We start from the raw sequence: 15,801 nt of genomic DNA, 5'->3' as shown, positions 1-15,801 counted from the left end.
ATATGCTTAATATCATGGACCCCATTCCTGCAAAACTGATATCAAACAGAAAAGCCTAGCCACAATACATGGTTTACATCCTTGGACCTTTCTTGTTTCATCCAATAAGCTTCTATGACAATATACAGGATCCAAATGCAAATGGATATGTTGTAAGGGAAGCAGGGGAGTCATAATTGCTCCAACCAATGGCCTCTAAGCCCCAGAACCTAGAGCAGCCAAAAAAACCTCTGTAATATTCAATTTAACAACGTCATCCATAGTTATAACATTACGCTTTATAAAAACTGAATGATATAGATGATTTTACGCTGGTGTTGCTGAATTGAGGGAGAAATTTTTCCAAAATCAAGAACTAAAATAGTTTTTGATCGCTTTAATATACTTAGAACACAATATCTCACTTTATCACCTTCATGCATTGTTTTGACCAAAGATTACATTGTGGAGATCATGCTTTCTCTTAGGTTCTGAAAGACCTGGATCTACCTGAGGACCAAAAAAGTGAACACATTTGCTTTCAAGGACCTGCATGTTTAAAAAGAAAGCATGGGCCGGGCGCGGTGGCTCAAGCCTGTAATCCTAGCACTTTGGGAGGCCAAGACAGGCGGATCATGAGGTCAGGAGATCGAGACCATCCCGGCTAACACGGTGAAACCCCGTCTCTACTAAAAAATACAAAAAACTAGCCGGGCGAGGTGGCGGGCACCTGTAGTCCCAGCTACTCGGGAGGCTGAGGCAGGAGAATGGCGTAAACCCGGGAGGCGAAGCTTGCAGTGAGCTGAGATCCGGCCACTGCACTCCAGCCTGGGCGACAGAGCGAGACTCCATCTCAAAAAAAATGAAAATAAAAATAAAAATAAATAAAAAGAAAGCATCTCACCTCCAACAGTGGTTGATAAATTAGAGTTGGTGAATGATAGCAGCTACCTAGTAAGAAAACAGAAAAATGGAAGAAACTATGGTTTATAGTGCAAGTTGAAGTTTCCATTTTTGTGCAAATATGGAAAGATAATGCTTATCATAAATTAACAACATGCATGCAAAGGAGTTCTTCTATCAGCATACACTTTAAATATACCTGGAGAGCCTACTATCAATCCTGCTTTTTATTTTACTTGTGGACAAACTACACTCTTGCATTAATATCCTCCCTATACATCATTGTTTTGATGGATATCCTGAAGAAGAGATGGAGAAAAGTAGAGGTAAATAGCTAAGAAGTCCTCTCTCAAGTTAAAGCTGGTTTAAAAATTAATTTCTTATTATATAGACCCTTTCATTATAGTTTATTTTTATATTCACAGATTGAGATTCATTAATACTTGAGAAATGTCATAGGAGGTTTAAAATAACAATTTTGGGAATCCTAGCCATGTTCTTCTCATACTGTTTGCACTCTGTTTGCATTTGCTTACTTATGAAGCAAGGAGAGAAAAGGGTAGCATCAGTCTGCCTTTAGGTTCATTTCTTCCAGTGGCCAACATGGGCTATCTGTATCCACATTTGGATGTTAATATGATCTGTGTGGTTAAGTTTTATGTACATTAAACAGCAATCCCAATTTTTCAATTCAACATCTACTACCCTTCAACTACCAAATACTGAGCTCTTGCTAAAAACCGGAATCTCATCTACATGTGTTAAATATGTTGTAACAAAGCAACTTGTAAGTATTTTATAAAGTGAAATCATAGCAGCCATTTTATACTGTAGGAAACTGAGAGTTTAAGTGGCTTATCCAAATGCATGCATCTGGCAAATGCAACTGGGCTGAACAACCAAGGAATTTTCTTTTGTCCTAGACTGTTAAGTATTTGTGGTTGGTTAGCTCAGCTGGTTAGAGGTTAAAGTTCAGTGTTAATGAGGTCAAAGTCATAAATGTGAACTTTAAGTGGAGGATTTCCCCTGATTCATAAGTGCAAGTTCAACATTTAACCCCAGCCAGTCACAAGGAACAGTACATGGCTCAATATGAATCCATCACCAGTGCTGGAAGCAATATTTAGAAAACACATTTCTTGTTAAATAGCCAAAGTCATCTTCTTTTTACAAAACAATAATAAGTTAAACTTACTTTAGTTTATTTAAGCTAGGAAGTCATCTATAGTTTTTACTCTAAAAGCCAGGCAATGGGAAAAGGAAATTCAGAGACTGGTTAAGCTGGATGACACCAGTGGATCTCTCTCTCATACATCCCTTCATTTGGCAGAGAAGAGAACAAATTAAAATCCATGAGTAGGAATTATTGTATTATTTTCATGAAATTTCTAAGCCAGAGACAGACAGCAGCAAATAGAAGTCAATTTTCTAATATCCAGTTTATGATTTTTCTACCAAAGTTAAAAGACAATGCACTGTGGCCCCAAGCCTGAAAGAAGTGATTTGCTGGCCACCTACTGAATGTGAAGAGCACATAGTTAACCTAGTTTTACATATGAAAGGATGGAGTTTATTGTTTCCCATAGGAAATGGAAAGTTCTGCTATAATCCTTTCTCAATTCCTAGTGACATTCTCTACTTTTCCTTTAAGCTTATGGAATTTTACATTGAAAATTTTTCTTTACTTTGTTGGTTTCCCTTTTCTTCTTCTCCAAATTCTAAATTGTAGCATTCTCTATAAACAATAACCCTAATATTGTCTTTCATCTATAAAACACTAACCAGTCTCTTTCAAAGGGTGTGTATTACTAAAGAATCAGGCATGTGGACTTCTAGTTCCAAAATGGTGGCACAGAAGCAAGCTGGCTTCACTGTCCCCAACAGAAAACCAAGAACAAATACACAGTGCTGGGATTATCACTAGCATATCCCAGAACTCAAACATGAGAATGAAACACTTCCTGTGGTCACAGAGAAGTATAAAAAAACAAACAAAACTCTGAGTAGATGGCAAGAGAATCAGACTTCTACACCAGTGATGTCCCTCCCAACATTTTGCCCAGCATCAAATGCACATAAAATTTCCTCTCAGCTCATGATTTCCACACTGGAAAAAGTGAGATTGAAGTGGACAGAAAACTTCCCCTCCAGTCTGGTGTCCCTAGCAGGCGACCTGTCCTCATCTTACTCTACAAGAAACCTAATGAGTGTCTGACGGGAGAAATATCCCTGAGATCAAGCAAAGACCAAGGAGGGAGGTGGGATTACTGTCACCAGTCTTGGAAACTATGCTCTGGAACTCAGTCAAAGGAGACACCAAATGGGAGTGGCTGTCCTGCAGCATCATGCTGTAGAGGATGCATTCCACATGGCTCCTGTGCAGGAATCCCTAGCCAGCCTTCCCACACTACCAAAATACCCCATTTGCGACAATCCTCAATGGGGAAGAGCAACGCTCTGACTGTTTATAGAGCCATTATAAACCCAGGCTTAGAGTACCACCTACAGTCAAAAAAAGAGGTAGTGATCTAGCGGTAAAGAATCTCTAAGCAGGGCCCGTGGCTCATGCCTGTAATCCCAGCACTTTGGGAGGCCGAGGTGGGTGGATCACCTGAGGTCAGGAGTTCGAGACCAGCCTGACCAAACGTGGTGAAACCCTGTCTCTAAACAAGATACAAAAAAATTAGCTGGGTGTGGTGGTGGGCGCCTGTAATCCCAGCTACCCCTGAGGCTGAGGCAGGAGAATCGCTTGAACCCGGGAGGCAGAGGTTGCAGTGAGCCTAGATCGTACCACTGCACTCCAGCCTGGGCAAAAAGAGTGAGACTCCATCTAATAAAAACCAAAAAAAGCCAAGCAGAAAAGACTGGAATAAATAATCCTTCAATGCAAAGACATTAGACCTATATCCACAAGGGAAAAATGCCATCTCTAAATGGACAAAACAAGGAACCAGTGACTGACCCTAACAAGATGGCAGTATGTGACCTCTCTGACCAAGAATTCAAAATACCAGTTTTATTCTGTGTAATCTCCAAGATAACATAGAAAAGCAATTCATAAATTTATCAGAGTCTTCTGTGTGGTCACACCAAGCCACGCCTGGGCCTGGAACTGAGTTGCAGCCCTTCAGCTTCGCCCACCACCTCCCAACCATGGACCCCCGCAAAGTGAAAGAGCTTTGGGCCTTTGTGAAAATGTGTAAGCAGGATCTGAACGTTCTGCACACTAAGGAAATGCGCTTCCTGAGGGAGTGGGTGGAGAGCATAGGGGGTAAAGTAGCATCTGCTACTCAGAAAGCTAAATGAGAAGAAAATACCAAGGGAAAAAAAACTGATAGTAAGAGGTGGAGGAAGACTTAAAGGCAGATGAACCATTGTTAGAAAGAGATAACCAGTGCTGTGAAGAAAAGTCAGCATAGAGACAAATGATGTCTCAGCAAGGCCATCTTTACTTTCTACAGAAAGGGTGCTCAGTTGCAAATGGAACAATAGCGAGAGCACAACTGGACAAGGGAGGGGAAGAGGTTCTTATTCCTGATGCATGTGGCCCCTGCTGCTGTGTTGTCCCCCTATTGGCTAGGGTTAGACTGCAGAGGCTAAACTTATTCTGATGGGCTAATTTAAAGAGAATGATGGGGGTGAGTGATTTGGCGGGAAAAATGGTTATGGAATGAGTCAGGGTGGAGGATGAGTCAGGGCAGAGTAGGTAATCAGAATGAGTCAGGGTGTAGCAGGTAATCAGAATGAGTCAGAGTGGAGCAGGTGATTGAAAAAGGTTGCTTTATGAGGAAGTTAAGTTTAAAAGTAGAAGGCAAAGAACTGAACATACTGACATATTGATTATTTGAAGAGAAATTTAAAACTCATATCTAACATTCCCTCCTCTTGCATTTTCCTTACAGCTCTTTCTCTTCAAACTTCTTTAACATGTCTTGGCTTAGTTGTTCTGCTTGATTTTCCAAAAGAAGAAGCTTCTCTGGATAACATGGAGGACAGTTAAGGGAGGTTCTAGTTAAGTGCCATTTTTATGAGCCTCTGTACCAACCCACAGATGCATGGTATGACAGCACCTGACAAGAATAAGTAAACCCATTACAGCTGTGAGGGAAGTAAGAATTGAGGCTATTATTCTTCTCCATTTAACAAACCACTTTTCTAGCCATCTTGTAAAGGAGTCATTTACCCCTGAGTTGTTGGCTAACTTATTGGACAGAGCAGTCAGACCTTGCAATGCCTTTGCTATACTTTCATCAGGGCAGTGTTGTCTGGGATGAAGGTGCAACATTGAGTTTTAATTATGACACAAACTCCTCCTTTTTCTGCTAGTATCGTGTCTAAGGTTATCTTATTTTTCCCAAACCATCTGGCTAGTAGCCCCTAATTATTCAGCTATTCCTTTAACAGCATCTCTAGTGTAGTTAATTGATCGCTGTTGGTTGTAATAGATGTAGTTTATCCAAATTACATTTTATTGTCACCCACCAAATTATTGACTCAAATCCTGCAGCTATTTGATTTTGGGCTTTAAATTGATCTGGTATTCCCCATGGGACTCTAACTGTGTCTAAATAGACATGAGAGTAAAATGACACATAAGGGGCTTCTTTTGCTTTACAATGTCTTATTTTTCCTTTCTCTGGTTGATGAAATGCCAGGGTGAAAGGGATAGCCAATTGGACTAAAGCATAAGTCCCACTTCAGTTGCTCGGCAGAGTGTTCAGTAAAGGTACACCATACTACTACTGCACATCCACTCAGGGATGAATAAGGGCTGACTGATTGGTAAGCTTTTGAAAATTTTTAAGCTCACTGTATCCCTTCAGGTCTCCAAGGAACACTAAGTTTCCTCCCTGTCGTGAGAGACATGAAGTGAACTTAGTGTTGGGAGATGGTAGCTGCATGGCTCTCAAGAGCTTACCTGCAGGGTGTTGAAATTCAGGATATAGCAGAGCGAGCTTGGCACAACTTGTTACCCCAGGCTGTAGAATCCTAGAAAAGAGCTACCATGCAGCCCATGCTCGGTCGACTGGAACACCGCCCTAGTGGAAAGGGGACAATCTGGGCCTCTGGCCTGCCGTGCACACAAGCATAACAATTGCCTTTGTTTAACGTGTAGACGGAATATTTAATCCATTTTAACCAGGCATTTACAATTATAACCTGTTTCAATGGCTATGGTTTGCCTTAAGTCTCTTATTTCTACTACTGAGACCTTGCTTTTGTCATTTGGCATGAGGCAAGTCATAGTTTGATTTCATAGGTTTGGGAAAGGGGCAGCTGTAGGACGTGGAGGAGGGAGAACAAAGCACACCTTAAAGAAGCCTATAGGATCCTTTCCAGTGACTTCTGCTCCTAAACCATGGAAGCGCTCTAAAGTGGGGTTAGAGTTGCTAGTGGTAGGAATAGTAATGGATATAAGCACTGACTAAGGAAAGGAAGGGAAAAGATAGATGGACTAAGCTTTCTTTAGCTTTAATTTGGTAGAGGTTGGTCCAGGAACAAAGACCCATGATTCTGATGATAATGACACTTGCTTGACTCAGGTGTGATGAGTCCATCCCTTTCTGCTGTACAAACAGTAGTCTCAATGGTTAACAGCTCAACGTAGGGTCCTTCCCAGGCTGGCTCAAGTTTCCCTTCTCTCCACCCTTTGATGAGAACGTCATCCCCAGGCCGATGCTGCTGTATTGGAAACTCCAAAAGCGGTTCCTGTGCTGAAAGACCTCTTGTTTTAAGGGAAGAGAATGTGGAGGATAAACCAAATAAATAATTTCTAAGAAATTGACCTTTTGTTTTAAATGTGGGGACATCAGCAGTGGACTTTATAGTCCTTGGTGCCTTCTTGCTGAGAAATTTTCTTTAGCACCTATTTTTATTAGTTTTTAGACCAAAGAAAGCCAAACACCATTTTATATTTAACAATGCTTCCTGTATGATTTTATACCAGATGAACTAAATTTCACCTTTATATTAGTGTGCTATTAATGTTAAACTTAATTTTAATAAAATCTTGTAGACATATTTATCCAATTTTAATGTCTGACCATAAGGTAAGATTTTTATAGACTCTTTTTAACCTTTTATAATTTTTGTTAAAGAGCAGGTTAGTGCTTTAAGAAAAACCTGTTGTGCTTTTTTTTTAATGTCCAGTTCACAGACAAACTGGATGATACCTCTAACTTTAGCCAATATGTTTACACACAGAATTTCCTTTACAATTAACATTTCAAAACTTGCCTAAACCTTTAAAACAAATTTTTTTGACCTTTTAATGTAGGTAAAAATCCACATTCTTATACCTCTTTATAATCCTTTTACCCAAAATATATTTTACTTTCCTTACACATCTTTCACATAAACTGTTTCTTCAATAGTTTTACATTCAGGAGGCCTAATTACTTTTAAATTACACAACATTTCTTGTGTAAATTCCCTTTTATAACTTTTTTTCATGACTTTCACAGGCAGTTATTTGACGTGCCTCAACTTTCTGACTTGTTGCAAACATCCCTTTCTTTAAACAACCAGTTAATTTATTTTAGGACATGAATTTACCATATAATATTGTTTTTACATAAATTCTCTCCCATGTTTTGTTTTCAAAGATGATAACCATTCTTTTCCAAAGTGAACTTCCTTCATGTCTATGGACTAGACTAACTTAGGCCACAAAATTAGAAGTTAGGATAATACATGTTACACTGTTAATTTTTAGCAAACTTTACCTCTGTTGAAAACTTTGTAAGTTTGGAATTTCAATTATTCTTTGCTATTAATAAGACTTCATTCAGTCCATATTAACTTAGAATTGGTATAGATGGCTCCTTCCTGATTCCGTAAGTACTTTAAGGCTTGGGTGAGTGCAAAGAGTTCCCACATTTCAGCAGATCAATTATTAGGCAATTTTCCTAATTCTGCTTCTGCAAGAGTTTCCTTATCACTTACCCATTGTGTCTTTTTCCCTGAATTAGCTGGGAGGAAACATGTCCTGTCCTGAAGGGAGTTCCTCCTAGGTCTGGTTGGACTTTTGTATGGTAATCAATTAAGATTTAGATCCCCTGTTAGGAAACCCACTGGGTTAAGGGAATTTTCCATGGTTAATGTTAAATCATCTTTTTCTAACAGAATAGCCTCATACTTTAAGGTTCTTGAGTCAGTGTGCTACATTTTATTTATTTATTTATTTTACTTTTTGACTTAGGATAGTTCTGACCTGATGAGGTGTGCTCACAATGAGGTTTCCCCTAAAAGTTATTTTTCTGCTTTCTTCTGTTAGCAAAGCAGTTGCTGCTACAGATTAAATGCATCTGAGCAATCTGCAGGTTACTGGGTTAAGGATTTTTGATTAGGAAAGGCTATGGGTTGTCAGTGGCCTCAGTGCTTTCAGGCTACGCCCTTGTTTACACTAACAACAAGGTGGTATTGGAGTGTTATAGGGTCAAGGAGAAGACCTTCAATGATCAATTATAGGTTTTTAATTTACCCTGGCACTTAAAGGAATAGGGTACACTGTTTTCTCTTTACTACTTCTCTTTTTCTCTCTCTGACTCTCTTTGACTCCTTCTTTGTCTCTTTCTCTCTCTCTTTGCCTCTCTCTCTCTCTCTCTGACTCTATCTCTTTCTCTGTTTCTCTTTCTCTCTAACTTCCTCTCCAGGTTTCTCTTTCCTCTCTGCTGGTCTTTCCTTGCCTCTGCCAGCCACTTATGCTGCTGTTCTCCCCTCTCCTTCCCCTTCCCCTAGGGGAGGGACCGGCAGTAGTGCAGCTACTCTTTCTTTCCCCCAAGAAGAAAGGAAAGGGGAGTGCTGAGTATTTTTCTTACTACCAGAGGTTTGTGTAAGATTCAACCCCCTGAAATTTGCGGAAGGCTCAACCACTCAAACCAGTGATGTCTTGCCTTGCCTGTCCTGGAGGTTCAACCCCTCAAACCAGGGATGTACTGCCTTGCTGCCTTGGAAGGTTGACCCATTTCCTCCCTTTCCCCCTCTGAAGGTCCCTTGCACACTTCCTACTCATGTTGTCCTCTCAGACTGCTCCCCTAAGGAAGAATTAGACCCCTGTTAGCATTGGCATGCCAGTATAAATCCCACAGCAGGATCCACCCTAAGCCATATGAGGTAGCTACGGAACCACAGAGAGGACCCACTTACTCCAGCAGTAGGATTTGTCACCATCCACATGAACAACACCATAAGTAAGGTTGTTTGTGATCATTCACGCACACACACATTTAGTCCTCCAGAATTTAACCACCAAGGAGGTACTTTACTGGATCCCTTGGTCTGTGGCTTCATCTGTGGCTCCCTTGGTCTCCTTCCTTGGTCTGTGCACAGTCGCTGCTGCAGTATGTGAGGATCCTTTACCCTAGGTTGCTAGCCAGTTTCTTTCCACATTGGTGAGAGTCCTGGTTTATTCATCACTCTGGGTGGGTCTCGGTTCCTCACTCCTGAGACCGCCAAGAACAGGGCGGTGGGGCACGCCTTCTCATGAGCGAGGACTGGAGACCGCCCCCAGAGGAGAATGTAATCCTGGACGAGCCCCCAAAATTGTTATAACTAGATAATCAGTGCTGTAAAGAAAAGTTAGCATGGAGACAAATGATCTCTTAGCAAGGCCATCATTACTTTCTGCAGAAAGGGTGCTCAGTCACAGATGAAACAATAGTGAGAGCACACCTGGGCAAGGAAAGGGAAGGGGCTCTTATTCCTGACGCACATGGCCCCTGCTGCTGTGTCGTTCCCCTATTGGCTAGGGTTAGACCACACAAGTTAAACTAATTCCAATGGACTAAGTTAAAGAGAGTGACAGGGTGAATGGGTTGGCAGGAAAATGGTTATGGAGTAAGTCAGGGCGGAGGAGAATAGGACGGAGCAGGTAATCAGAATGAGTTAGGGTGGAGCAGGTAATTGGAATGAGTCAGGATGGGGCAGGTGCTCAGAATGACTCAGAGTGGGGCAGGTGATCAGAATGAGTCAAGGCAGAGCAGGTAATCAGAATGAGTCAGGGTGGAGCAGGTAATCAGAATGAGTCAGGGTGGGGTAGGTGATCAGAATGAGTCAGGGTGGAGCAGGTAATCTGAATGAGTCAGGGTGGGGCAGGTGATCAGAATGAGTCAGGGTGGCTCAGGTAATTGGAATGAGTCAGAGTGGAGCAGGTGATCAGAAAAGGCTGCTTTATGCGGAAGTTAAGTTTAAAAGTAGAAGGCAAAGAATTGAACATACTGATATATCGATTCTTTGAAGAGAAATTTAGAACTCATATCTAATACCATCAAGTGAGGAAAGTGATCCAGTAATTGATAATGAAGGTGTGATTGAACCAGACACTGATGCCCCTCAAGAAATGGGAGATGAAAATGCAAAGATAACAGAGGAGATGATGGATCAGGCAAATGATAAGAAAGTGGCTGCTATTGAAGTCCTAAATGATGGTGAACTGCAGAAAGCCATTGACTCATTCACAGATGCCATCAAGCTGAATCCTCACTTGGTCATTCTGTATGCCAAGAGGGCAAGTGTCTTTGTCAAATTACAGGAGCCAAATGCTGCTATCTGAGACTGTGACAGAGCCATTGAAACAAATCCTGATTCAGCTCAGCCTTACAAGTGATGAGGAAAAGCACACTGACTTCTAGGCCACTGGGAAGAAGCAGCCCATGATCTTGCCCTTGCCTATAAACTGGATTATGATGAAGATGCTAGTGCAATGCTGAAAGAAGTTCAACCTAGGGCACAGAAAACTGCAGAACATCAGAGAAAGTATGAGCGATAATGTGAAGGGTGAGAGATCAAAGAAACAATAGAAAGAGTTAAGAAGGCTCAAGAAGAGCATGAGAGAGCCCAGAGGGAAGAAGAAGCCAGATGACAGTCAGGAGCTCAGTATGGCTCTTTTCCAGGTAGCTTTCCTGGGGCAATGCCTGGTAATTTTCTCTGAGGAATATCTGGAATGGCCAGAATGCCTGGACTCAATGAAATTATTAGTGATTCAGAGGTTCTTGCAGCCATGCAGGATCCAGAAGTTATGGTGGCCTTCCAGGATGTAGCTCAGAACCCAGCAAATATGTCACAATTCCAGAGAAACCCAAAGGTTATGAATCTTATCAGTAAATTATCAGCCAAATTTGGAGGTCAAGCGTAATGCCCTTCTGATGAATAAAGCCCTTGCTGGAGGAAAAGCAACCTAGATCACCTTGTGGATGTCACAATAATACAAACCAGCGTATCTCTGACCTTCTCATAAAGAGAGCTGGGGTGCTTTGAAGATAATCCCTACCCCTCTTCCCCAAATGTAGCTGAAGCATTTTACAGTGGTTTGCCATTAGGGTATTCATCCAAATAATGTTTTCCTACTAGGAATTACAAACTTTAAACAATTTTTAAACCTTAAAAATACTTAAAACAAATTTAAAGGGTCTGTTAATTCTTATTTTTTTTTAACTAATGATTTTGGATTTTTTTTTTTTTTGAATTATTGGGCAGGGAAGACATTTACATGTGGAAGATTATTGCTCTAATTTGAGTAAAATAAAAGTTTATCAGGGTGAGGCAAACATAACTCATTTGAGGATAAAGTTTGTGTTGGATATGTGGTTCCTGAAGCATTTTGACTTGTCTTTTTAAATGCTTTATCTTTTTCTTTAAAGAAGTATTTTAATAAAACTAATTGGGACCATCAGCATTTCAGTAGGACGTGGTAGGGACTAGAAGTACTTGGCAGGGCAGTAGCAATCTTGTTGTGTTTTATATAACATGCATCCTTGGGCAGGTTGCTCTTAAATCTTACACTGTGGTGAAGGGATGAATTTTTTGTAATGCTGCAGTAAAGTTGGAGTACTTATTCTGTTCTTGTCCAGTAGATCTAATAAATATTTCATATTCCACGTAGGGGAAATAAGGGAGTACTTTTCTTTTTATATTTCTATACTTAAAATTCTCTTTCCTAGTCAAAAAATGCTCAACTCTGTGTCTGTTTTCTGCTTGATACATTTTTCTCTATTACTTTTCTTGGGCTAAAGACAGGCTTTTTCTACCAGCATCATCACTGCTATCATCATTAACAGCAAAATTATACAGTCCTATTTAATGCTGAATTTAATTTAATATGTAATACATATGCTAATTGTAAGGTAATACCCAAAACAACTATAAAAACAACTATAGTTTCTTACTTGGCCATGAGAATGCTTATTTAAGTTTTAGTCTTCAACTCTGGCAAAATTTTGTCATATCAAAAGACACTGGAAAGAGGGATTCCCTTTGGTGTTTGGTCTTCTACTTAGAAAGTAACTATTGCAGTAAGAGTTTATCTTGTAGTATTCATCTTTGTATTTTGAAGATAATAAGATTTGAATTAAATTGATATACACAGAGGGGAACCAATTTTTTTGATCCAATGTGAATTATAAATGAGATAATCCACATTCATTGTGGAGTTGTTGAGACTATGAAAGATTCATTGTCTTTGTATTCAGTTCTTCCTTAAATAGTGTAACTATACCCCTACTTCTGCTTGCTTTCTTTCCCTCCCCTCCAATGATAAAGAAAATGATAAATAAAAAAATAAATTTATCAGAGACATTTAAATAACTTTATTTAAATGAGATTGAAATAACTGACAAAAAATCAAACAGAAATCTTGGAACTGAGAAATATATTTGCTGAACAAAAAATTCATTAGAGGCCCTCAATAGCAGAATGGATCAAGCAGAGGAAAGATTCACTGAGCCCAAAGACAGGCTATTTGAGAATACACAGGGGAGAAAAGAGAATGATAAGCAAAAAAAGATCACCTGCAAGATACAGACAATTACCTCAAAATAGCAAATTTAAGAATTATTAGTGTTCAAGTGGGAGATGAGCAAGAACAAAGGGTAGCAAACTTATTCAAAGAAATAACAGAAAATGTTCTAAAACGTCAGAAAGATATAAATATCCAGGCACAGGAAAGTCAGAAAACACTAAGCAGATTTGACCCAAATAAGACTACTCCAAAGCATGCAATAATCAAACTCTCAAAGGTCAAAGATAGAGAGAGGATCCTAAAAGCAGTAAGAGAAAATATGCAAATAGCAAAGGAAGTACAATTCATCTGGCAACAAACTTCTCAATGTAAACTGCACATGCCAGGAGGGAGTAGAATGACTTTTTCCAAGTGCTGAAAGAAAAACCTGCCATCAAAGAATACTACATGCAGCAGCCATCCCTTCAAATATGAAAGACAGATAAGGTCTTTCCCAGACAAATAAAAGCTGAGAAAATTCACCACCTTCAGACTCATAAGAAATGCTTAAAGGGAGTTTTTCATGCAGGAAAAAGAAAGAAAGAAAGAAAAACAATTAACATGAAAGAAAAAAAAAAAAGCATTTGAAGATATAAACCCCACTGATAAAAGGACACAGACAAACACAGAATACTTAAATACTGTAATTGCAGTGTACAATCCACTCTTAATTCTAGTATGAAGCCCAAAAGACAAATCTAGCAAAATAATAATAGCTACAGAAGTCTGTCAAGAGGTGGGTAATATAAAATAGGTAGACAGAGACAAGTAAAAGTCAAAATGTAGGGGAGATGGAGTTAAAGTATAGAACTTTCTTCTTTCTTTTTTTTTTTTAATATATATTCTTTTATCTATTCTCCTGTAATCCCAGCACTTTGGCAGACTGAGGCAGGCAGGTCACAAGGTCAGGAGTTTGAGACTAGCTTGGCCAACATGGTGAAACCCTGTCTCTACTAAAAATACAAAAATTAGCTGGGAATGGTGGCAGGCACCTGTAATTCCAGATACTTGGGAGGCTGAGGCAGGAGAATCGCTTGAACCTGGGAGGCAGAGGCTGCAATGAGCTGAGATCGCACCACTGCACTCCAGCCTGGGCAACAAGAGCAAAACTCCATCTCAGAAAAAAGAAAAAAAAAAAAAAAAAAAAAAGATAAATTGTCATCTCCTTAAAATAACTTACTATATCTATAAGATATTTATTGTAAGCCTAATGGTAACTACAATGCAAGAACCTATAATAGATTTACTAAAAATAAAAGCAATGAATTAAAGCATAATACCAGAGAAAATCACTTAGCTACAAAGAAAGACAGTGAAGAAGGAAGAGACAAGCTATAAAACAACCAGAAAATAAGCAACTAAATGACAGCAGTAAGTCCTACTTATCATGAATAGCACTGAATATAAATGGACTCAATTTTTCAATTAAAAATCATAGAGTGGGCCACGCACAGTGACTCGTGCCTGTAATCCCAGCACTTTGGGAGACTGAGGAGGCAGATCATGAGGTCAGGAGATTGAGACCATCCTGGCTAACACAGTGAAACCCCATCTCCACTAAAAATACAAAAAATTAGCCAGGCGTGGTAGCGGGCACCTGTAGTCCCAGTTTCTCAGGATGCTGAGGCAGAAGAATGGCATGAACCCAGGAGGCAGAGCTTGCAGTGAGCCAAGATCACGCCACTGCACTCCAACCTGGGTGACAGAGAGAGACTCCATCTCAAAAAAAAAAAAAAAAAAAAAAAAAAAAAAGTCATAGATTGGCTGAATGGACAAAGCAACAAGACCCAGTCATATGCTGCCTACAAGAAAAACACCTTACCTATAAAGGCACACATAAACTGAAAGTGAAGGGGTGGAAAAAGATATTCCATGCAACTGGAAACCAAAAAAGAGTAGGAGTAGCTACACCTGTATCAGGTAAATATACTACAAAACAAAGACTGTAAAAAGAGACAAAGAAGGTCACTATATAATAATAAAGGGGTCAATTCAGCAAGAGGACATAACAATTATAAATATCTATGTGCCCAACAGCAGAACTCCAAAGTATATAAAGTGAACATTAATAAATCTAAAGGAAGAGATAGACAACAATAAAATGATAATAGGAGATTTAACACCCCCCTCTCAGTAATGGACAGCTCATCCAGAAAGAAACTCAACAAAGAAACACTGGCATTAAACTACCTACCAGACAACAGGCCTAGCTTATGTTTCATCAACTGCTGAAGAATACACATTTTTTTACCTGCACATGGAGCATTCTCCAAAACAGACCATATATTAGGCCACAAATCAAGTATAAACAAATTTTTAAAAGTAGAAATAATGTAAGTATATTTTTGGACCACAATGGAAAATCAAACATTAGAAATCAAAAACAGGCTGAGCATGGTGGCTCACACCTGTAATCCCATCACTTCGAGAGGCTGAAGTGGGCAGATCATGAGGTCAGGAGTTTGAGACCAGCCTGGTGAAACCCCTTCTCTACTAAAAATACAAAAAAATTAGCCTGGCGTGGTGGCAGGCACCTGTAATCCCAGCTACTTCGGAGGCTGAGGCAAGCAGAACCGCTTGAACCTGGGAGGTGGAGGTTGCAGTGAGCCGAGATCATGCCTCTGCACTTCAGCCCAGGTAATGGTGTGAGACTCCATCTCAAAAAACAAAACCAAAAAAAACAAAGAAACCAAAAATAAAAGAAATCTCAGAAATTACATAGATGTGGAAATTAAACAATATGTTCCTCAACAACAAATGGGTCAATAAAGAAATTAATAAGGAAATTTAACAATTTCTTGAAACAAAGGTACATGGAACTAAAATAAAAATTTATGGGATACAATAAAATAGTACTAAGAGAGAAGATGATAGCAATAAATACTTATGTTGAAAAAGTAGAAAGATATCAAATAACCTATGATGGACCCAAGAAAGTAGAAAAGCAAGAACCAACCAAACTCAAAATTAGTAGAAGGCAAGAAATAAATGAAATTGAGATTAAAAACAATACGAAGATCAATGAAACAAAAGGTTGTGTTTTGTTTGTTTATTTGTTTGTTTGCTTGTTTTTTGAGATGGAGTCTCACTCTGTCGCCCAGGCTAGATCAGTGAAGTGATGTTGGCTCACTGCAATCTCTGCC

General features: G+C 39.5%; 1 long non-coding RNA gene and 1 pseudogene across 2 annotated transcripts in view; one reads left to right on the top strand and one right to left on the bottom strand.

Annotated features, from left to right (window-relative positions):
• Nucleotides 1–9,548, bottom strand: part of LOC140711563 (uncharacterized) — a 49,098-nt gene extending 39,550 nt beyond the window's left edge. For both annotated transcript variants that reach the window (XR_012092838.1, XR_012092837.1), the window contains exon 1: nt 9,182–9,548. This is a non-coding gene — a long non-coding RNA (uncharacterized lncRNA). The remainder of the gene's footprint in view (nt 1–9,181) is intronic.
• On the top strand, nt 4,036–11,241 carry LOC103248264 (hsc70-interacting protein-like; annotated as a pseudogene).
• The last annotated feature ends 4,560 nt before the right edge of the window (nt 11,242–15,801 follow it).

The sequence above is a fragment of the Chlorocebus sabaeus genome, chromosome 4, assembly GCF_047675955.1.
Source record: "Chlorocebus sabaeus isolate Y175 chromosome 4, mChlSab1.0.hap1, whole genome shotgun sequence".
Taxonomy (NCBI): Eukaryota; Metazoa; Chordata; class Mammalia; order Primates; family Cercopithecidae; genus Chlorocebus; species Chlorocebus sabaeus.
This window is presented reverse-complemented; position numbering and strand designations above follow the sequence as displayed.